Source organism: Bufo gargarizans, chromosome 6, assembly GCF_014858855.1.
Source record: "Bufo gargarizans isolate SCDJY-AF-19 chromosome 6, ASM1485885v1, whole genome shotgun sequence".
NCBI lineage: Eukaryota > Metazoa > Chordata > Amphibia > Anura > Bufonidae > Bufo > Bufo gargarizans.
In genome coordinates this window covers 14,132,060-14,156,936 of record NC_058085.1, presented here as the reverse complement: position 1 = coordinate 14,156,936, position 24,877 = coordinate 14,132,060, and the positions used below count along the sequence as shown (strand labels likewise).

General features: G+C 45.5%; 1 non-coding gene across 1 annotated transcript; it reads left to right on the top strand.

Moving 5' to 3' along the window:
- Positions 1–1,511: 1,511 nt before the first annotated feature.
- Positions 1,512–1,703, top strand: LOC122942641. The gene has a single exon (XR_006390609.1). It is a non-coding gene; the product is annotated as a U2 spliceosomal RNA (small nuclear RNA).
- Positions 1,704–24,877: the final 23,174 nt, after the last annotated feature.

Here is a 24,877-nt window from a genome sequence, read left to right as displayed (position 1 = left end):
ATGCGCCAGCTGATAAACAGGAATGTGTGTCTTTTTTAAAAGCTCTTAAACTTTTTATGCCTGGCAGAGATTTTACTATTATTTTAGGTGATCTTAATTGTATAAGAACCCAACAGGACAGACAAAGTACAAAGTGAAGACTGATGTGACTTCTGCATTGTTAAATGAAATGGTGAAAGACTTGCATTTCAGGGATGCTGGACTGATGGTTGATGGAGATGCAAGATTTACATATGTTGCGGATAGTGGGCGGTCCAAGTCAAGAATTGACTATATCTTGGTCTCTGAAGGGATGGAAGTGACCAGATGTGACCACATCATGACCAGCTTTTCAGATCATAAAATTGTGACTGCTGAGACATGTGTTGAGGGTTCTATGTCTTTTGGTAGAGGTTATTGGAAACTCAACACCAGCTTGCTGCAAGAAGTTGAAGTGAAAGATGCTTTTAGAGAAATGTTTTTATATTGTGTCAGGCAGCAGAAGTGTTTTTTATGTGTATTGGATTGGTGGGATTGGGCCAAGGTGAGGTTTGCTTTGTTTTTTAAACACATTTGTGTTAATAGGGCGCAAGAAAGGAAGAGGAAAGAAGAATTGTTAATTTCTAGACTTGAAGCACTGTATAAACTGAGGAATTATGGTTTGGAGGTGGATAATGAGATTAAGGAAATAAAAGGGGAGAGGAAAAAAGAATTGGTGGAGAAAGGTAAAAATATTGTGTATAAAGCAAAAGTACAGCATTTGGAAGAGGATGAGAAATGTTCTAGGTATTTTTTTAAAAAGAGTTTTAAAGCTAAAGGTGTTTTTAAGTCTGTTTTAACTCCTGACGGTGAAGTTGTTGGTGAAGCAATGATTAAAATATTTGTGGTTTTTATGAGGCACTTTTTAATAACGTGAGTAAGGCTTCAGATGTTGAAATTAAAGATTACTGTGATGTTTTATCTGATGATATCCCAAGGGAGAAAAAAGCTTTTTTGATTGAAGATGTTAATGAGGAGGAGGTCAGAAATGTTGTGGAGAAGATGGCCAAAGGAAAGACTCCCGGCAGTAATGGCCTTCCAGCAGAATTTTATTGTTTTTATTGGGATATTATAGGGAAAGAAGTGAGTCGGGTGATAGTTTGTTTTTAATAATTGGTTTTATTTCCTCTTCAATGAAGAAAGGCATCGTTACTCTGATTCATAAGAAAGGCGATGAGAAAGATATTAAAAATTGGTGTCCTATAACATTACTTAACAGTGATTATAAAATTATAGCCAAGATTATTGCTAGTAGCCTCAGTGATGTTATTTCCTATATGGTGGGTGAACACCAGGTCTGTGCTGTTCCAGGTAGGAGAATTTCAGATAATTTGATTTTAATACGAGATATTATTTATTATGCTGGTTTTAATGATATTCCCTTATTTATTGAAACCACAGATTTCGAAAAAGCGTATGATAAGGTATCACATAAGTTTTTATTTAGCACATTGGAGAAGATGGGGTCCCTTTGAAAATTTATTTTCAAATTGATTTCTATTTACTAAGGAAAAAAATAAAAAATATAAAAATCTGTTCTTATCAGTTTAATATCTGATACGTCCCTTATCTGGGGACCATATATTAAATGGATTTTTCGAACAGGGAGATGGAAAAAGAGCTTGCTCTGTCCACTCCACGCATTGACCTGGTATTGCAGTACCTCCAGGACCAGTGCACCCTTTCTAATCCAGTATGAAAAAACAGAATGAAATTGAGAGATGGATTGTAAGTATCCTTCCAGCAAGCAAGTGTGAAGTTGCTGTGTCCTGCCTCAGGAGTCTGCACTTCAGCTTCTCCTCTGTGAGGGCTGTGCTGTGCTGCTTTCTGCATACCTGCATCTAGTCTGTCAATCTCCTAATTGCATCAACTGTGTGAGGGTTTGTTCCAGCACCAAGCAACCCAGCCAGACAGTCACCTCTCCTCACACCCCAAATCCAATTAAGACTGATGGCTTAATTGTTTTATTAATTGGCTTATCACCTGAATGAAGTGTTTGGATATCACCTGAATGAAGTCTTTGGACCTCCACTCAACGCACCTTGTGTTTGAATTGGCCCTGTTGTGCACACTGCTGAGGTTTTTCCTGGGAATTGACCCTTTTCTAGCAAGTATGCTGTATGTAACCAATTTGCTTTTCTAGTGCTTTAGTAAATAAGTAAAGTTTGTTTGCCTGTGTCTCCCTCTTGTGGATCTTTTAAACTGGGTGGATGACTTGGAGGCTAAAAAGTAGTCCAGCACTTCCTATGTATTAGCAACAGCTGGACCTGCCTTGTCTAGCCAATGGACGGAACACTGCACGTGTCACAAGAGGCTTGTCAGGTCAGAGGTCAAGTAAGGTCAGGTCAGTGGATGACATCACAAGGGCCCTGACGGAACACTCAACAATGGGGCAGTGACATCACAATCAACAATGCATTCCCTTTTTTTTTTCACACTACTCTCCATTCACTCCTTATCAGTTTTTCTGCTTGGCGTGCTTTGGTACCAGGAATTGCGCGGGAAGAAAAGGCGTGACCAAAAGTGATGGGCGGAGCTATGCAGATATGAAAAACACGAAGTGGAGCATGCTGGTGATTTCAGAGCGTAGGACGCGCGTTCTCCCTGGTTTGTGAGAGAAAGAAGCCTCCCGTACTGTCTTTGCAGCTGGGGCCTGTAGCCTATCACCTTCACAAGTGTTCTGCATTGGGGACCATCGGCCTGTAGGGCGAACCCTTTTCTGGTTATCGCTTCTCGGCCTTTTGGCAAGATCTTTCTTGTCAGGAGGACCCAAGCCATGCCCTTGGCCCTGCAGCATTGCCATTTTAGGCATAAGCTGCTCGCTGCTTTTGGGGGTAGGCAGTGGTTCTGCTTAGGGAAGCGATCATGAAGGTTTGCTACACTGAGACCGGGGAACCCCGGGTCAAACATGGCTTTGCCATAATCGTCGATGAGGAGAGGAGGAACGTCTTTACTACGCCGTGCCTGGTCCAGGAAGTCATTTTTAAGATCCTGATCGTCCGGAGGGAACATATTCTTTGCCTACAAGACCCCAGAGCGGGTAAGTACACCCTGGTTTTGACTAATGCTGGTGCGTGTCATAATTTATACATGTCCTTAAAGGAAAATGAAAAAAAAATTCAAAGTTGGATGGACTTACCTTTGTCTTGCTCTACAATGACAATGTTCATTTGGTTATTATGATGCATAACCCTTATGTAACCAGAGAGTGCATTGAAGTCTTTTTGCGTCAGTACTGCTCGTATATATGTTTCTCTCACCCTGTTAAAAACTCTGAGGGTCTATGGACGGGAAAGTACAAATGTTATGTACGTTTTGCAGAGGATACGGATGTACCAGGTGGTTTTCGCTATCCTCCCCAAAAATTTGCTATAGGGAGGGATGCAGGGATCCTTTTCTTTTCAGGAGCTCCAACGTATTGCCGCCGATGCAGGAGGTATGCACTGAATCCTTCCTCTGGTGCAATAGATGTGCTAAGTCAGGACATGTGGTAGCAACATGCACAAATCATCCAGTGTGTAATGCTTGTGGTAAGGAGGGACATATCTTTATATTAAAGCCGGCAAAGCGCACCTATGCAGATGTCCTGAGAAGAGACCCAGTAAAATCTGATGAGGGAGGGGCTGTGAACCCTGAACCCAGTATAGAGGAGGAGGTTGTGGAGGAACATGAGGATGAGGATGGAGATATGGATTCTTCCCGTGTGGAAGATGAGCTACTCGAACTCCTGGATGTCCAGACTGGACTACAGGGGGAGGGAGAAGTATAAAGAGAAATGTCTCTTTCCAAAACCCCGTTCATTACCTATGCTGGAGCAGAACCAAGTCAAGTGGAGGCAGAGGGTCAAGGTGACTTCACAACCATGCAGACGAGACCAGCGGAAGAGGACGGTGGCACAACCCCTAAAAGACCAAGGACCCTGATGATACCTGGAGGATATGATGAAGCAAGCCCGCTCAGGAAGGATGCGTACCCTAGATCGCAAATTCCTGATAATGTGCCTTTTTTAGAAGGTCAAGGGACTGGGGGCTTTACATCTGGCTTCCTCCCTCACGGCGAAATAGGATGAGAAAACGTTGGGGCATAGGTAATTATGTGAGAGACAAAATCCTTACATGGATGCCAAAGCTGCACTTAATACATTATCCTTGAACGTAAGCTCGACAAAATCAAGGGCAAGAAGTGTGGCAGTCTTTGACTTTCTTAAAATCCAAAAAGCGGACATTATCGCTCTGCAGGAATGTGGGATCTCTGATTCCTCAGTTGGGAAAGATTGGGCAGATGGGGCTTCCATCTGGTCCAGGTCCCTAACAAATAAGAATGATGGTGTAGGGATACTTCTAAAAAACAAAGATTTAAGCTTTGACACTTATATGGTGGTAGAGGTGGGGAGATGTATGATTGCTGTTGTGAAATATAGAGGTTGGAAGGTGCGGATTGTGAATATGTATGGTTCAGTAAGAAAAGAAGAAAGATTGGATTTGTTAGAAAGGTTGCATGTTCTTTTGACAGGGAGAATGCCTAACATTTTTCTAGGGGACTTTAATTGTGTGCTTGAAGGTGAGAAGAAAGATGTGACAGGTAACAAGCTATCTCAAATATTAAATGATTTCTCTTTTATAGATGCTGCAAGTCGTCGGAGTAGTCCACTTTTACCAACATATAAATCAGACAGGGGTAATAGTTCTTCAAGGATAGATTTTGTTTTTCTGAATAAAAACTTGAAGTGTAGTGATTTCGGATCATATGATGTTAGGATGTTGTGTGGAAAGTGATACTGAGGAAGCATATGAGCGTGGAGTGTGGAAATTGAATGAACGTTTTCTGGAGGATGAATCAATTATGACTGCCTATGCCTTTAAAGCTAAGTATGTATTTTGGAAGAAAAGGAAAGAAGAGTATGATGATGTGTTAGCATGGTGGGAGTGGGTAAAGGGTAAAAGGTAAAATTAAAACTTTTTTAAAAAAGTGGGGGAATAAAAAAGCACGGATGTTAAGGAATGAGTACAATGAGCTAAATGTTAAATATGAATGGTTGTTAAAGTTGAGAGCAATGGGGGTTGAAGTGAGTGATTTGTTGGAAGAGGTGAAAGTGCAGAGGAAAAAAATGGTGGAAAGGAAAGGTAAAGAGATAATTTATAGGTCAAAAATAGAACATCTTGACAAAAAAGAAAAATGTAATAGATTTTTCTTTAAAAAAACATGTGGGAAAAAAACCAATATGGATGCTATGTTGAATAAGGCTGGGGAATGTGTTAGTAATAAAAAAATGATGGGTGTGGTGGAAGAATTTTATCAAGAGTAGAGTTGAGCGAACACCTGGATGTTCGGGACCGAGAAGTTCAACCGAACTTCCCGGAAATGTTTGGGTTCGGGATCCGAACCCGACCCAAACTTCGTCCCGAACACCATTGAAATCAATGGGGACCCAAACTTTTCGGCACTAAAAAGGCTGTAAAACAGCCCAGGAAAGGGCTAGAGGGCTGCAAAAGGCAGCAACATGTAGGTAAATCCCCTGCAAACAAATATGGATAGGGAAATGAATAAAAATAAAAATAAAATAAATAAAAATTAACCAATATCAATTGGAGAGAGGTCCCATAGCAGAGAATCTGGCTTCACGTCAGCCAAAACTGGAACAGTCCATTGTCATATATTTAAGCCCCGGCACCCAGGCAGAAGAGAGAGGTCCCATAACAGAGAATCTGGCTTCATGTCAGCAGAGAATCAGTTTTCCTGTCATAGCAGAGAATCATGCTTCACGTCACCCAACACTGGAACACTCCATTGTCAGATATTTAGACCCAGGCAGAGAAGATAGGTCCCATAACAGAGAATCTGGCTTCATGTCAGCAGAGAATCAGTCTTCCTGTCATAGCAGAGAATCATGCTTCACGTCACCCAACACTGGAACAGTCCATTGTCAGATATTTAGACCCAGGCAGAGGAGAGAGGTCCCGTAACAGAAAATATGGCTTCATGTCAGCAGAGAATCAGTCTTCATGTCATAGCAGAGAATCATGCTTTACGTCACCCAACACTGGAACAGTCCATTGTCAGATATTTTGGCCCCAGCATCCACGCAGAGGAGAGAGGTCCCGTAATAGAGAATATGGCTTCATGTCAGCAGAGAATCAGTCTTCATGTCATAGCAGAGAATCATGCTTCACGTCACCCAACACTGGAACAGTCCATTGTCAGATATTTAGGCCCAGGCACCCAGGCACCCAGGCAGAGGAGAGAGGTCCCGTAACAGAGAATCTGGCTTCATGTCACCCAACACTGTAACAATCCATTGTCATATATTTAGACCCAGGCAGAGGAGAGAGGTCCCGTAACAGAGAATCAGTCTGCATGTCATAGCAGAGAATCAGGCTTCACGTCAGCCACCACTGTAACAGTCCATTGTCATATATTTAGGCCCAGGCACCCAGGCAGAGGAGAGAGGTCCCTTAACAGAGAATATGGCTTCATGTCAGCAGAGAATCAGTCTGCATGTCATAGCAGAGAATCAGGCTTCACGTCAGCCACCACTGCAACAGTCCATTGTCATATATTTAGGCCCAGCACCCAGGCAGAGGAGAGAGGTCCCATAACAGAGAATCTGGCTTCATGTCAGCAGAGAATCAATCTGCATGTCATAGCAGAAAATCAGGCTTCACGTCACCCAACATTGGAACAGTCCATTGTCATATATTTAGGCCCTGGCACCCAGACAGAGGAGATGTTCATTCAACTTTGGGTTGCCCCGCAATATAATGGTAAAATGAAAATAAAAAGAGGATTGAATGAGGAAGTGCCCTGGAGTACAATAATATATGGTTAAGGGGAGGTAGTTAATGTCTAATCTGCACAAGGGATGGACAGGTCCTGTGAGATCCATGCCTGGTTCATTTTTATGAACGTCAGCTTGTCCACATTGTCTGTAGACAGGCGGCTGCGTTTGTCTGTAATGACGCCTCCTGCCGTGCTGAATACACGTTCAGACAAAACGCTGGCCGCCGGGCAGGCCAGCACCTCCAAGGCATAAAAGGCTAGCTCTGGCCACGTGGAAAATTTAGAGACCCAGAAGTTGAATGGGGCCGAACCATCAGTCAGTACGTGGAGGGGTGTGCACACGTACTGTTCCACCATGTTAGTGAAATGTTGCCTCCCGCTAACACGTTGCGTATCAGGTGGTGGTGCAGTTAGCTGTGGCGTGTTGACAAAACTTTTCCACATCTCTGCCATGCTAACCCTGCCCTCAGGAGCTGGCCGTGACACAGCTGCCTTGGCGACCTCTTGCTCCTCCTCTGCCTTGCCCTTGGGCTTCCACTTGTTCCCCTGTGACATTTGGGAATGCTCTCAGTAGCGCGTCTACCAACGTGCACTTGTACTCACGCGTCTTCCTATCACGCTCCAGTGCAGGAAGTAAGGTGGGCACATTGTGTTTGTAGCGTGGATCCAGCAGGGTGGCAACCCAGTAGTCCGCACACGTTAAAATGTGGGCAACTCTGCTGTCGTTGCGCAGGCACTGCAGCATGTAGTCGCTCATGTGTGCCAGGCTGCCCAGAGGTAAGGACAAGCTGTCCTCTGTGGGAGACGTATAGTTATCGTCCTGCCTTTCCCCCCAGCCACGCACCAGTGATGGGCCCGAGCTGCGTTGGGTGCCACCCCACTGTGACCATGCTTCATCCTCATCCTCCTCCACCTCCTCGTCCTCCAGTAGTGGGCCCTGGCTGGCCACATTTGTACCTGGCCTCTGCTGTTGCAAAAAACCTCCCTCTGAGTCTCTTCGAAGAGACTGGCCTGAAAGTGCTAAAAATGACCCCTCTTCCTCCTCCTCCTCCTCCTCCTCCTGGGCCACCTCCTCTTCCATCATCGCCCTAAGTGTTTTCTCAAGGAGACATAGAAGTGGTATTGTAACGCTGATAAAGGCGTCATCGCCACTGGCCATGTTGGTGGAGTACTCGAAACAGCGCAACAGGGCACACAGGTCTCGCATGGAGGCCCAGTCATTGGTGGTGAAGTGGTGCTGTTCCGCAGTGCGACTGACCCGTGCGTGCTGCAGCTGAAACTTCACTATGGCCTGCTGCTGCTCGCACAGTCTGTCCAGCATGTGCAAGGTGGAGTTCCACCTGGTGGGCACGTTGCATATGAGGCGGTGAGCGGGAAGGCCGAAGTTACGCTGTAGCGCAGACAGGCGAGCAGCGGCAGGATGTGAATGCCGGAAGCGCGAACAGACGGCCCGCACTTTATGCAGCAGCTCTGACATGTCGGGGTAGTTGTGAATGAACTTCTGCACCACCAAATTCAGCACATGCGCCAAGCAAGGGATGTGCGTCAAACCGGCTAGTCCCAGAGCTGCAACGAGATTTCACCCATTATCGCACACCACCAGGCCGGGCTTGATGCTCACCGGCAGCAACCACTCGTCCGTCTGTTGTTCTATACCCCGCCACAACTCCTGTGCGGTGTGGGGCCTGTCCCCCAAACATATGAGTTTCAGAATGGCCTTCTGACGTTTACCCCGGGCTGTGCTGAAGTTGGTGGTGAAGGTGTGTGGCTGACTGGATGAGCAGGGGTGGTGTTGGTGGTACATCCCCTGTTTGCTGGGCGGCAGGTGCCAACGTTCCTCCAGAGGCAGAGGAAGAGGCCGAGGCGGCAGCAGCAGAAGAGGCCGAGGCGGCAGCAGCAGAAGAGGCCGAGGTGGCAGCAGCAGAAGAGGCCGAGGCGGCAGCAGCAGAAGAGGTAGCAGGGGGAGCCTGAGTGACTTCCTTGTTTTTTTTTTTTTATTACATTTTAAAGTAATTATAATTGTACAGTCATGAAATAAAGAAGTCATACATAATCCATAGTGGGTAGTACATAGTATACAATAGATGTAAACATTAAATGTAAACAGTAACAACACAGTGAAGCTGCAATGAGGACGTAAGCAGGATAAGGAAGGTGTAGTTGAGTACCAACACTTCTATTGAGTCTGAGTCGAGCGCATATATATAATTGTAATTACAGAATAATTCTTACCAAGTAGTGGAATTAGTGGAGAAGGCCAACTTTTAGGCTATTATAGCCTCTCTCTTTACTGACCGGAGGGGGAAGTATGTATATTCCCTACTTATGAGTCGACTGATTATTAACAGAGGTCTGCATGTGATTGGGGTGGTTGTGTTTCACCCATCCATTCCATTTAACACTAAATTTTTGTAGATTACGCTCTTCAGCAGCCGCCAGTTCTTCAAATCTATATATGCTATCTATCTTATCCTTCCACATTTCTGGGGACGGAAGTTCTGTTGAGAGCCAGAAGCGAGGTAGAAGGAGGCGAGCGGCCATGAGAAGGATGTGGAATATGTTTTTTTACCACCCTTTGCACTCCATATTCTATTAGGTGTACCCCCTTATTTGTGTATCTCTCTGAATTGTTTTGGGTAGAATTGTAGTCTCCCGTTTCTGAGGGAGTGGCACCCCACTTGTGCAGCGTGTTCTTGTGTGTTTGTGTATTTTTATATTGTTATGGCGGCCTCATTGGAGGCTAGGGAGGCCTTGTGGAATTCGCAGGTCACAGCCGTGTTTCATGACACGGATATGGATGGTGGTGGTCATAGTAATGATTTCAGACAATTGACTATAGAATTGACAGAGGCACATAGGCTCTTCACCAGGGTGTGGTGGAAAATACGTAGCCTAGAGGAATATCTTAAGTGCTCAATTGCCCCAAGGGGGCTTAGAATACAGAAATTTCCAGCCTGGGAGGTCACTCCCGAATTTAAATCTAATTGGGAGTTGGGCCTCATGCAGTGCTCCAAGATTTTGAAGGTTATGCTCATAGACCATGATAAAGACCTATTAAATGATGTGAAAAGTAAAATTAGGAATCTAGAATCAAGTCTGTCAAAAATGGATGAGGACAAGGTTACAGCATTTAAAATTTAATTACAGTCCAACCTAGAGAGTTATGAGAAGGAGATCATGACCGGAAAGAAAAATAAGTTTCAGAGGGACAAAACAGATTTTGAATGCAAACAGGCATTCAAATGGAGACATACTGGCAATTCACGCAGCAACGGTCGGGGTCATGGGAACACCAATACTTTCAGTAAACGCAGTGATAATATGACATCTAATTCCATTGGCTTTAATAGCAACACCAGTGATTTTTTATCCGAAACAAGCGACGAAGGAGTACTAGGCGAGGACTACGTAAATCCCAGAAAGAGAACATTCACGCAACAGAGAGGAAACAACCATTACCATGCCACTCGCAAACGACGACCCCAACACTAACGGGAGCCTCCTTCTTGGAACTTCCAACGGATGAGGATGGCCTGAGAATCATTAATTTATCAACATACTCACTCACGCATATGAAGAGATCCGTACTGGTAAGAGGTCTTTCTTTCTCCCCCATGAATAGGTTAAACAAATTTGAGTTTATAAAGGATGTTTATTTATTCTGCAGACAATTATGCTTTAGAGCACTTTATGCTCAACCTTCCTTGGTACAACAGTTACCAGAGGATGAAAGGGGTGTTTTCATAGATCTGATGGATTTGTTGAAAGAAAATGAATGTGATACAGGTAGGCGTTTATTTACGCCACGTAAACCATCCATAATTACTCCAACGTTGAACCTCTTTCCCAATATCCAATTATTCTTTCAGGTTATGGTGGCAGAAATTAGGAAACTCCGGGTGAACACAATCTACAATAAAAATTTGACTAGAGCGGAATTGGTGGCTATCCAGAATTTGCAGAATAATGCAGCTTTTATCATCAAGGAGGCCGACAAAGGAGGTAATGTGGTTTTGTGGGAGACTGGTTTATACCTTGTGGAGGCTAGGAGACAACTAAATAACCGCCATTTTTACACTCCTTTGCCTACAGACCCCACCACAACTTTTAAGAAAAAATTGGATGGACTACTTATGTCTGCCTGGCAATTCAATATCACTACTAAAAAAGAAAAAGAATTTATGGAAGTCAAATTCCCCATCACTCCAACCTTTTACATGCTCCCAAAGGTGCATAAGAACTTGACCGTGCCACCAGGACGCCCAATCGTGGCGGTGATAGGCGGGTTATGTGAACAGGCGTGTATTTACCTTGATTTTTTCTTGCAGCCCTTCGTTCTAGGTCTTCAGTAGAGTTGAGCGAACACCTGGATGTTCGGGTTCGAGAAGTTCGGCCGAACATCCCGGAAATGTTCGGGTTCGGGATCCGAACCCGATCCGAACTTCGTCCCGAACCCGAACCCCATTGAAGTCAATGGGGACCCGAACTTTTCGGCACTAAAAAGGCTGTAAAACAGCCCAGGAAAGAGCTAGAGGGCTGCAAAAGGCAGCAACATGTAGGTAAATCCCCTGCAAACAAATGTGGATAGGGAAATGAATTAAAATAAAAATTAAATAAATAAAAATTAACCAAAATCAATTGGAGAGAGGTTCCATAGCAGAGAATCTGGCTTCCCGTCACCCACCACTGGAACAGTCCATTCTCAGATATTTAGGCCCCGGCACCCAGGCAGAGGAGAGAGGTCCCGTAACAGAGAATCTGTCTTCATGTCAGCAGAGAATTAGTCTGCATGTCATAGCAGAGAATGAGGCTTCACGTCAGCCACCACTGCAACAGTCCATTGGCATATATTTAGGCCCAGCACCCAGGCAGAGGAGGGAGGTCCCGTAACAGAGAATCTGTCTTCATGTCAGCAGAGAATTAGTCTGCATGTCATAGCAGAGAATGAGGCTTCACGTCAGCCACCACTGCAACAGTCCATTGGCATATATTTAGGCCCAGCACACACACAGGCAGAGGAGAGAGGTCCCGTAACAGAGAATCTGGCTTCATGTCAGCAGAGAATCAGTCTGCATGTCATAGCAGAGAATGAGGCTTCACGTCAGCCACCACTGCAACAGTCCATTGGCATATATTTAGGCCCAGCACACACACAGGCAGAGGAGAGAGGTCCCGTAACAGAGAATCTGGCTTCATGTCAGCAGAGAATCAGTCTGCATGTCATAGCAGAGAATGAGGCTTCACGTCAGCCACCACTGCAACAGTCCATTGGCATATATTTAGGCCCAGCACCCAGGCAGAGGAGGGAGGTCCCGTAACAGAGAATCTGTCTTCATGTCAGCAGAGAATTAGTCTGCATGTCATAGCAGAGAATGAGGCTTCACGTCAGCCACCACTGCAACAGTCCATTGGCATATATTTAGGCCCAGCACACACACAGGCAGAGGAGAGAGGTCCCGTAACAGAGAATCTGGCTTCATGTCAGCAGAGAATCAGTCTGCATGTCATAGCAGAGAATGAGGCTTCACGTCAGCCACCACTGCAACAGTCCATTGGCATATATTTAGGCCCAGCACACACACAGGCAGAGGAGAGAGGTCCCGTAACAGAGAATCTGGCTTCATGTCAGCAGAGAATCAGTCTGCATGTCATAGCAGAGAATGAGGCTTCACGTCAGCCACCACTGCAACAGTCCATTGGCATATATTTAGGCCCAGCACCCAGGCAGAGGAGGGAGGTCCCGTAACAGAGAATCTGTCTTCATGTCAGCAGAGAATTAGTCTGCATGTCATAGCAGAGAATGAGGCTTCACGTCAGCCACCACTGCAACAGTCCATTGGCATATATTTAGGCCCAGCACCCAGGCAGAGGAGGGAGGTCCCGTAACAGAGAATCTGTCTTCATGTCAGCAGAGAATTAGTCTGCATGTCATAGCAGAGAATGAGGCTTCACGTCAGCCACCACTGGAACAGTCCATTCTCAGATATTTAGGCCCCGGCACCCAGGCAGAGGAGAGAGGTCCCGTAACAGAGAATCTGTCTTCATGTCAGCAGAGAATTAGTCTGCATGTCATAGCAGAGAATGAGGCTTCACGTCAGCCACCACTGCAACAGTCCATTGGCATATATTTAGGCCCAGCACCCAGGCAGAGGAGAGAGGTCCCGTAACAGACAATCTGGCTTCATGTCAGCAGAGAATCAGTCTTCATATCATAGCAGAGAATCAGGCTTCACGTCACCCACCACTGTAAGAGTCAATTTTCATAAATTTAGGCCCAGAACCCAGGTAGAGGAGAAAGGTCCCGTAACAGACAATCTGGCTTCATGACAGCAGAGAATCAGTCTGCATGTCATAGCAGAGAATCAGGCTTCACGTCAGCCACCACTGCAACAGTCCATTGTCATAAATTTAGGCCCAGCACCCAGGCAGAGGAGAGAGGTCCCGTAACAGACAATCTGGCTTCATGTCAGCAGAGAATTAGTCTGCATGTCATAGCAGAGAATCAGGCTTCATGTCAGCCACCACTGCAACAGTCCATTGGCATATATTTAGGCCTAGCACACAGGCAGAGGAGAGGTTCATTCAACTTTGGGTAGCATCGCAATATAATGGTAAAATGAAAATAAAAATAGGATTGAATGAGGAAGTGCCCTGGAGTCCAATAATATATGGTTATGGGGAGGTAGTTAATGTCTAATCTGGACAAGGGACGGACAGGTCCTGTGGGATCCATGCCTGGTTCATTTTTATGAACGTCAGCTTGTCCACATTGGCTGTAGACAGGCGGCTGCGTTTGTCTGTAATGACGCCCCCTGCCGTGCTGAATACACGTTCAGACAAAACGCTGGCTGCCGGGCAGGCCAGCACCTCCAAGGCATAAAAGGCTAGCTCTGGCCACGTGGACAATTTAGAGACCCAGAAGTTGAATGGGGCCGAACCATCAGTCAGTACGTGGAGGGGTGTGCACACGTACTGTTCCACCATGTTAGTAAAATGTTGCCTCCTGCTAACACGTTGCGTATCAGGTGGTGGTGCAGTTAGCTGTGGCGTGTTGACAAAAGTTTTCCACATCTCTGCCATGCTAACCCTGCCCTCAGAGGAGCTGGCCGTGACACAGCTGCCTTGGCGACCTCTTGCTCCTCCTCTGCCTTGGCCTTGGGCTTCCACTTGTTCCCCTGTGACATTTGGGAATGCTCTCAGTAGCGCGTCTACCAACGTGCGCTTGTACTCGCGCATCTTCCTATCACGCTCCAGTGCAGGAAGTAAGGTGGGCACATTGTCTTTGTAGCGTGGATCCAGCAGGGTGGCAACCCAGTAGTCCGCACAGGTTAAAATGTGGGCAACTCTGCTGTCGTTGCGCAGGCACTGCAGCATGTAGTCGCTCATGTGTGCCAGGCTGCCCAGGGGTAAGGACAAGCTGTCCTCTGTGGGAGGCGTATCGTCATCGTCCTGCCTTTCCCCCCAGCCACGCACCAGTGATGGACCCGAGCTGCGTTGGGTGCCACCCCGCTGTGACCATGCTTCATCCTCATCCTCCTCCACCTCCTCCTCATCCTCGTCCTCCTCGTCCTCCAGTAGTGGGCCCTGGCTGGCCACATTTGTACCTGGCCTCTGCTGTTGCAAAAAACCTCCCTCTGAGTCACTTCGAAGAGACTGGCCTGAAAGTGCTAAAAATGACCCCTCTTCCTCATCCTCCTCCTCCTCCTCCTGGGCCACCTCCTGTTCCATCATCGCCCTAAGTGTTTTCTCAAGGAGACATAGAAGTGGTATTGTAACGCTGATAACGGTGTCATCGCCACTGGCCATGTTGGTGGAGTACTCGAAACAGCGCAACAGGGCACACAGGTCTCGCATGGAGGCCCAGTCATTGGTGGTGAAGTGGTGCTGTTCTGTAGTGCGACTGACCCGTGCGTGCTGCAGCTGAAACTCCACTATGGCCTGCTGCTGCTCGCACAGTCTGTCCAGCATGTGCAAGGTGGAGTTCCACCTGGTGGGCACGTCGCATATGAGGCGGTGAGCGGGAAGGCCGAAGTTACGCTGTAGCGCAGACAGGCGAGCAGCAGCAGGATGTGAACGCCGGAAGCGCGAACAGACGGCCCGCACTTTATGCAGCAGCTCTGACATGTCGGGGTAGTTGTGAATGAACTTCTGCACCACCAAATTCAGCACATGCGCCAAGCAAGGGATGTGCGTCAAATTGGCTAGTCCCAGAGCTGCAACGAGATTTCGCCCATTATCACACACCACCAGGCCGGGCTTGAGGCTCACCGGCAGCAACCACTCGTCGGTCTGTTGTTCTATACCCCGCCACAACTCCTGTGCGGTGTGGGGCCTGTCCCCCAAACATATGAGTTTCAGAATGGCCTGCTGACGTTTACCCCGGGCTGTGCTGAAGTTGGTGGTGAAGGTGTGTGGCTGACTGGATGAGCAGGTGGAAGAAGAGGAGGAGGAAGCCGAGAAGGAGGAGGTGGCAACAGGAGGCAAAGAATGTTGCCCTGCGATCCTTGGCGGCGGAAGGACGTGCGCCAAACAGCTCTCCGCCTGGGGCCCAGCTGCCACTACATTTACCCAGTGTGCAGTTAGGGAGATATAGCGTCCCTGGCCGTGCTTACTGGTCCACGTATCTGTGGTTAGGTGGACCTTGCTACAGATGGCGTTGCGCAGTGCACACTTGATTTTATCGGATACTTGGTTGTGCAGGGAAGGCACGGCTCTCTTGGAGAAGTAGTGCCGGCTGGGAACAACATACTGTGGGACAGCAAGCGACATGAGCTGTTTGAAGCTGTCTGTGTCCACCAGCCTAAATGACAGCATTTCATAGGCCAGTAGTTTAGAAATGCTGGCATTCAGGGCCAGGGATCGAGGGTGGCTAGGTGGGAATTTACGCTTTCTATCAAATGTTTGTGAGATGGAGAGCTGAACGCTGGCGTGTGACATGGTTGAGACGCTTGGTGACGGAGGTGGTGGTGGTGGTGTTGGTGGTACATCCCCTGTTTGCTGGGCGGCAGGTGCCAACGTTCCTCCAGAGGCGGAGGAAGAGGCCGAGGCGGCAGCAGCAGAATAGGCCGAGGCGGCAGCAGCAGAAGAGGTAGCAGGGGGAGCCTGAGTGACTTCCTTGGTTTTAAGGTGTTTACTCCACTGCAGTTCATGCTTTGCATGCAGGTGCCTGGTCATGCAGGTTGTGCTCAGGTTCAGAACGTTAATGCCTCGCTTCAGGCTCTGATGGCACAGCGTGCAAACCACTCGGGTCTTGTCGTCAGCACATTGTTTGAAGAAGTGCCATGCCAGGGAACTCCTTGAAGCTGCCTTTGGGGTGCTCGGTCCCAGATGGCGGCGGTCAGTAGCAGGCGGAGTCTCTTGGCGGCGGGTGTTCTGCTTTTGCCCACTGCTCCCTCTTTTGCTACGCTGTTGGCTCGGTCTCACCACTGCCTCTTCCTCCGAACTGTGAAAGTCAGTGGCACGACCTTCATTCCATGTGGGGTCTAGGACCTCATCGTCCCCTGCATCGTCTTCCACCCAGTCTTGATCCCTGACCTCCTGTTCAGTCTGCACACTGCAGAAAGACGCAGCAGTTGGCACCTGTGTTTCGTCATCATCAGAGACATGCTGAGGTGGTATTCCCATGTCCTCATCATCAGGAAACATAAGTGGTTGTGCGTCAGTGCATTCTATGTCTTTCACCGCTGGGGAAGGGCTAGGTGGATGCCCTTGGGAAACCCTGCCAGCGGAGTCTTCAAACAGCATAAGAGACTGCTGCATAACTTGAGGCTGAGACAGTTTCCCTGGTATGCATGGGGGTGATGTGACAGACTGATGGGGTTGGTTTTCAGGCGCCATCTGTGCGCTTTCTGCAGAAGACTGGGTGGGAGATAATGTGAACGTGCTGGATCCACTGTCGGCCACCCAATTGACTAATGCCTGTACCTGCTCAGGCCTTACCATCCTTAGAACGGCATTGGGCCCCACCATATATCGCTGTAAATTCTGGCGGCTACTGGGACCTGAAGTAGTTGGTACACTAGGACGTGTGGATGTGGCAGAACGGCCACGTCCTCTCCCAGCACCAGAGGGTCCACTAACACCACCACGACCATGTCCACGTCCGCGTCCCTTACTAGATGTTTTTCTCATTGTTATGGTTCACCACAACAACAAATATATTATTTGGCCCAATGTATTGTATTCAAATTCAGCGGGATATAAATTTGAGGCCTAGTATTTAGGCGCTGGGTGACCGGTATGGATTTAGTGACAGAATTAGACTTGGAAATGCACAGAAGCGTGTGTGTGTGAAGTTATTCTGAATGACCCAATGTGCACCTTGAATATTATATACCCTTTTAGGGATAGATTTCAAATAGCTCTGATATAGCAGAAACCACTAAATTATGAAATTGCTAAATTGGGAATTGTACTTCAACCCAGAACAAAAAATGTGCTTTGACGGACACTAAATATCTTGCCCAGCAACAACAGTACAACGGTGGGTAACGAGAGATTTAGAGGGAATTAAATTTGAGGCCTAGTATTTAGGCGCTGGGTCACCGGTATGGATTTAGTGACAGAATTAGACTTGGAAATACACAGTAGCGGGTGTGTGTGAAGTTATTCTGAATGACCCTATGTGCACCTTCAATATTATATACCCTTTTAGGGATAGATTTCAAATAGCTCTGATATAGCAGAAACCACTAAATTATGAAATTGCTAAATTGGGAATTGTACTTCAACCCAGAACAAAAAATGTGCTTTGACGGACACTAAATATCTTGCCCAGCAACAACAGTACAGCGGTGGGTAACGAGAGATTTAGAGGGAATTAAATTTGAGGCCTAGTATTTAGGCGCTGGGTCACCGGTATGGATTTAGTGACAGAATTAGACTTGGAAATGCACAGAAGCGTGTGTGTGAAGTTATTCTGAATGACCCAATGTGCACCTTCAATATTATATACCCTTTTTGGGATAGATTTCAAATAGCTCTGATATAGCAGGAACCACTAAATTATGAAATTGCTAAATTGGGAATTGTACTTCAACCCAGAACAAAAAATGTGCTTTGACGGGCACTAAATAACTTTCCCAGCTACAACAGGACAACGGTAACGAGAGATTTAGAGGGATTTAAATTTGAGGCCTAGTATTTAGGCGCTGGGTGACAGGTATGGGTTTAGTGACAGAATTAGACTTGGAAATACACAGTAGCGGGTGTGTGTGAAGTTATTCTGAATGACCCTATGTGCACCTTCAATATTATATACCCTTTTAGGGATAGATTTCAAATAGCTCTGATATAGCAGAAACCACTAAATTATGAAATTGCTAAATTGGGAATTGTACTTCAACCCAGAACAAAAAATGTGCTTTGACGGACACTAAATATCTTGCCCAGCAACAACAGTACACCGGTGGGTAACGAGAGATTTAGAGGGAATTAAATTTGAGGCCTAGTATTTAGGCGCTGGGTCACCGGTATGGATTTAGTGACAGAATTAGACTTGGAAATACACAGTAGCGGGTGTGTGTGAAGTTATTCTGAATGACCCTATGTGCACCTTCAATATTATATACCCTTTTTGGGATAGATTTCAAATAGCTCTGATATAGCAGGAACCACTAAATTATGAAATTGCTAAATTGGGAATTGTACTTCAACCCAGAACAAAAAATGTGCTTTGACGGGCACTAAATAACTTTCCCAGCTACAACAGGACAACGGTAACGAGAGATTTAGAGGGATTTAAATTTGAGGCCTAGTATTTAGGCGCTGGGTGACAGGTATGGGTTTAGTGACAGAATTAGACTTGGAAATACACAGTAGCGGGTGTGTGTGAAGTTATTCTGAATGACCCTATGTGCACCTTCAATATTATATACCCTTTTTGGGATAGATTTCAAATAGCTCTGATATAGCAGAAACCACTAAATTATGAAATTGCTAAATTGGGAATTGTACTTCAACCCAGAACAAAAAATGTGCTTTGACGGACACTAAATATCTTGCCCAGCAACAACAGTACAGCGGTGGGTAACGAGAGATTTAGAGGGAATTAAATTTGAGGCCTAGTATTTAGGCGCTGGGTCACCGGTATGGATTTAGTGACAGAATTAGACTTGGAAATACACAGTAGCGGGTGTGTGTGAAGTTACTCTGAATGACCCTATGTGCACCTTCAATATTATATACCCTTTTTGGGATAGATTTCAAAGAGCTCTGATATAGCAGGAACCACTAAATTATGAAATTGCTAAATTGGGAATTGTATTTCAACCCAGAACAAGAAATGTGCTTGAACGGACACTAAATAACTCGCCCAGCTACAGCACTAGGGACAGATTTAGCTGGATATAAATTTGAGGCCTAGTATTTAGGCGCTGGGTGACAGGTATGGGTTTAGTGACAGAATTAGACTTGGAAATACACAGTAGCGGGTGTGTGTGAAGTTATTCTGAATGACCCTATGTGCACCTTCAATATTATATACCCTTTTAGGGATAGATTTCAAATAGCTCTGATATAGCAGAAACCACTAAATTATGAAATTGCTAAATTGGGAATTGTACTTCAACCCAGAACAAAAAATGTGCTTTGACGGACACTAAATATCTTGCCCAGCAACAACAGTACAGCGGTGGGTAACGAGAGATTTAGAGGGAATTAAATTTGAGGCCTAGTATTTAGGCGCTGGGTCACCGGTATGGATTTAGTGACAGAATTAGACTTGGAAATACACAGTAGCGGGTGTGTGTGAAGTTATTCTGAATGACCCTATGTGCACCTTCAATATTATATACCCTTTTTGGGATAGATTTCAAATAGCTCTGATATAGCAGGAACCACTAAATTATGAAATTGCTAAATTGGGAATTGTACTTCAACCCAGAACAAAAAATGTGCTTTGACGGGCACTAAATAACTTTCCCAGCTACAACAGGACAACGGTAACGAGAGATTTAGAGGGATTTAAATTTGAGGCCTAGTATTTAGGCGCTGGGTGACAGGTATGGGTTTAGTGACAGAATTAGACTTGGAAATACACAGTAGCGGGTGTGTGTGAAGTTATTCTGAATGACCCTATGTGCACCTTCAATATTATATACCCTTTTTGGGATAGATTTCAAATAGCTCTGATATAGCAGAAACCACTAAATTATGAAATTGCTAAATTGGGAATTGTACTTCAACCCAGAACAAAAAATGTGCTTTGACGGACACTAAATATCTTGCCCAGCAACAACAGTACACCGGTGGGTAACGAGAGATTTAGAGGGAATTAAATTTGAGGCCTAGTATTTAGGCGCTGGGTCACCGGTATGGATTTAGTGACAGAATTAGACTTGGAAATACACAGTAGCGGGTGTGTGTGAAGTTATTCTGAATGACCCTATGTGCACCTTCAATATTATATACCCTTTTTGGGATAGATTTCAAATAGCTCTGATATAGCAGGAACCACTAAATTATGAAATTGCTAAATTGGGAATTGTACTTCAACCCAGAACAAAAAATGTGCTTTGACGGGCACTAAATAACTTTCCCAGCTACAACAGGACAACGGTAACGAGAGATTTAGAGGGATTTAAATTTGAGGCCTAGTATTTAGGCGCTGGGTGACAGGTATGGGTTTAGTGACAGAATTAGACTTGGAAATACACAGTAGCGGGTGTGTGTGAAGTTATTCTGAATGACCCTATGTGCACCTTCAATATTATATACCCTTTTTGGGATAGATTTCAAATAGCTCTGATATAGCAGAAACCACTAAATTATGAAATTGCTAAATTGGGAATTGTACTTCAACCCAGAACAAAAAATGTGCTTTGACGGACACTAAATATCTTGCCCAGCAACAACAGTACACCGGTGGGTAACGAGAGATTTAGAGGGAATTAAATTTGAGGCCTAGTATTTAGGCGCTGGGTCACCGGTATGGATTTAGTGACAGAATTAGACTTGGAAATACACAGTAGCGGGTGTGTGTGAAGTTATTCTGAATGACCCTATGTGCACCTTCAATATTATATACCCTTTTTGGGATAGATTTCAAATAGCTCTGATATAGCAGGAACCACTAAATTATGAAATTGCTAAATTGGGAATTGTACTTCAACCCAGAACAAAAAATGTGCTTTGACGGGCACTAAATAACTTTCCCAGCTACAACAGGACAACGGTAACGAGAGATTTAGAGGGATTTAAATTTGAGGCCTAGTATTTAGGCGCTGGGTGACAGGTATGGGTTTAGTGACAGAATTAGACTTGGAAATACACAGTAGCGGGTGTGTGTGAAGTTATTCTGAATGACCCTATGTGCACCTTCAATATTATATACCCTTTTTGGGATAGATTTCAAATAGCTCTGATATAGCAGGAACCACTAAATTATGAAATTGCTAAATTGGGAATTGTACTTCAACCCAGAACAAAAAATGTGCTTTGACGGGCACTAAATAACTTTCCCAGCTACAACAGGACAACGGTAACGAGAGATTTAGAGGGATTTAAATTTGAGGCCTAGTATTTAGGCGCTGGGTGACAGGTATGGGTTTAGTGACAGAATTAGACTTGGAAATACACAGTAGCGGGTGTGTGTGAAGTTATTCTGAATGACCCTATGTGCACCTTCAATATTATATACCCTTTTTGGGATAGATTTCAAATAGCTCTGATATAGCAGAAACCACTAAATTATGAAATTGCTAAATTGGGAATTGTACTTCAACCCAGAACAAAAAATGTGCTTTGACGGACACTAAATATCTTGCCCAGCAACAACAGTACAGCGGTGGGTAACGAGAGATTTAGAGGGAATTAAATTTGAGGCCTAGTATTTAGGCGCTGGGTCACCGGTATGGATTTAGTGACAGAATTAGACTTGGAAATACACAGTAGCGGGTGTGTGTGAAGTTACTCTGAATGACCCTATGTGCACCTTCAATATTATATACCCTTTTTGGGATAGATTTCAAAGAGCTCTGATATAGCAGGAACCACTAAATTATGAAATTGCTAAATTGGGAATTGTATTTCAACCCAGAACAAGAAATGTGCTTGAACGGACACTAAATAACTCGCCCAGCTACAGCACTAGGGACAGATTTAGCTGGATATAAATTTGAGGCCTAGTATTTAGGCGCTGGGTGACCGGTATGGATTTAGTGACAGAATTAGACTGGGATATGGCCAAAAAATGAACAGACTATTGCTGGTTAAATGCACTTGGTGTGACAGCTTCACCCTGATGTAGGCTTTAGCCAAAAAACAACCACACCATTGAGGGTTAAATGCACTTGGTGACAGGCGCAGCTTGCCCCTGATTTTGTATATGGCCAAAAAATGAACAGACTATTGCTGGTTAAATGCACTTGGTGTGACAGCTTCACCCTGATGTAGGCTTTAGCCAAAAAACAACCACACCATTGAGGGTTAAATGCACTTGGTGACAGGCGCAGCTTGCCCCTGATTTTGTATATGGCCAAAAAATGAACAGACTATTGCTGGTTAAATGCACTTGGTGTGACAGCTTCACCCTGATGTAGGCTTTAGCCAAAAAACAACCACACCATTGAGGGTTAAATGCACTTGGTGACAGGCGCAGCTTGCCCCTGATTTTGTATATGGCCAAAAAATGAACAGACTATTGCTGGTTAAATGCACTTGGTGTCACAGCTTCACCCTGATGTAGGCTTTAGCCAAAAAACAACCACACCATTGAGGGTTAAATGCACTTGGTCGCAGCTTGTGCTGGCGCACCACAAGACACAAAATGGCCGCCGATCACCCCAGAAAAATGAGACTGACAAACGGTCTGTGCAGCCTAAAAACAGTGAGCAATTGAGGATCAGCAGCTCAATGATCCACAGCTGCAGATCGATCAGTTAATCAAGTCCTTTGGAGGAGTTAATCTGCCTAATCTCGCCCTACTGTCGCAGCCGCAACCTCTCCCTACGCTAATCAGAGCAGAGTGACGGGCGGCGCTATGTGACTCCAGCTTAAATAGAGGCTGGGTCACATGGTGCTCTGGCCAATCACAGCCATGCCAATAGTAGGCATGGCTGTGATGGCCTCTTGGGGCAAGTAGTATGACGCTTGTTGATTGGCTGCTTTGCAGCCTTTCAAAAAGCGCCAAGAAAGCGTCACAAAAGCGCGAAGAAAGCGACGAACACCGAACCCGAACCCGGACTTTTACGAAAATGTCCGGGTTCGGGTCCGTGTCACGGACACCCCAAAATTCGGTACGAACCCGAACTATACAGTTCGAGTTCGCTCATCCCTAGTCTTCAGTCACATCTCAGATATTCCATGCAATTGGTACAATACCTACAGGAGATCCATCTTCCTCCGGGCACAATGATACTCACATGTGATGTGGAGTCTCTTTACTCGAACATTTCACATAGCGATGGCATTCAAGCTACTCGATACTTCTTTCAAAAATCAACTTCTGGGGACCCAGCACACCACACATTCTTGGTGAGTCTGTTGGAGTTTGTTCTCCACCATAATGATTTTGTGTTCGACCGTGTCTTTTAGGGACCGCAATGGGGGCGCGATGGGGCACGCTGTGCGCCCTCCTACGCCAACCTTTTTCTAGGATGGTGGGAGGAGACACAGGTGTACCCCATGGTGAGCATGTTATTGCATGGTTTTGTTATATTGATGACCTTTTGATCTTTTGGCGGGGCACAGTGGAACAGTGTACTGAGTTTGTGGGCAGGTTAAATGCCAATCCATATAACATCTCCCTCACTCATAGGATTTCGGATACCACTGCCGACTTTTTGGATATACGACTGAATTTGGATGACCAGGGTATCCGCACATCGTTATTTCGTAAGGAAACGGCGACCAATAGTCTTTTACACTTTGACAGTTTTCATCCGGTCCATCTGCGAAAAGAGATCCCTAAAGGACAATTTTTGAGGCTGCGACGTAACTGCACTACTATGCCTGATTTTAATGAAGCTGCGGGGGACCTGACAACCAGATTTCGAACACGGGGTTACCCCAAGAAAATAATCTCAGGGGCATTTGAAACGGCAAAGGTGGCGGATCGCTCGGAATTGTTGAAACCGAAATCCAAGCCCCCGAATACTCAAGTGCATCTCATCACCAAATATAATAATCAATGGCGTGATTTATACACAATAGTAAACACACATTGGCACCTTTTGCTGGCTGACTCCAAATTGAGCAGTCATGTTAACCCCAAGCCCAAGATCATCGCACGAAGAGCCCCGAACCTGCGAGATAAATTGGTACGTAGTCATTTTCAGAGAACCGTACAGGGCTTGGGGAGAGGTTGTAGACTACGGGGGACGTATCCATGCGGAAATTGTAACATATGCCAATACATGATTTGTACTGATTCTTTTTCCACCTGCAGGTATCCAACTGCCATTTCCTTGGGCCACTACATCAATTGTCGGACCAGGAACGTAATTTATGCACTTATTTGTGATTGTGGAAAAATGTATGTTGGTCAAACCAGTCAGGAGCTGCGGAAACGCATTCAACAGCATCTATCAAATATTGCTCTGGCCCGCCGGGACCGGACTCAAGCAAAGAAACCACTGACCTCCATTGCTGCACATTTCCTGGATTGCCACCAATGTAACACGTCTGGACTCAGAATTGCTGGTCTAGATATGGTTCGCTCTAATGTGAGGGGAGGATCGTCCACGTCCCAACTACTGCATCTAGAATCTAAATGGATCTTCAATTTGGACGCAGTGGCTCCACATGGACTTAATGAAGAACTTACCTTCACTGGCTTTTATACTTAAACGTGTGTGTGTGTGTGTGTATATATATATATTTTTTTTTTTTTTTTTCTCTTCTTTGGTGGGTATATCTATATGCATTATTTTCCCTCTGAAGTTATCATTCCCCCATTAGTCTTGAGGCACGGTGGAGAACCGGTCTGATTGGATGGAGTATTTGGGTAGCCTACATGTGGTCAAGAGGCGCAATTCAAGTTAATTCAATTTTGAGCAGATATTGAGAATGTGTATTATGGGTATATAGGGAGATAAAATTTTACTATGGATTGATATTGGGCAGGTTGCATTGCTCCATTAAG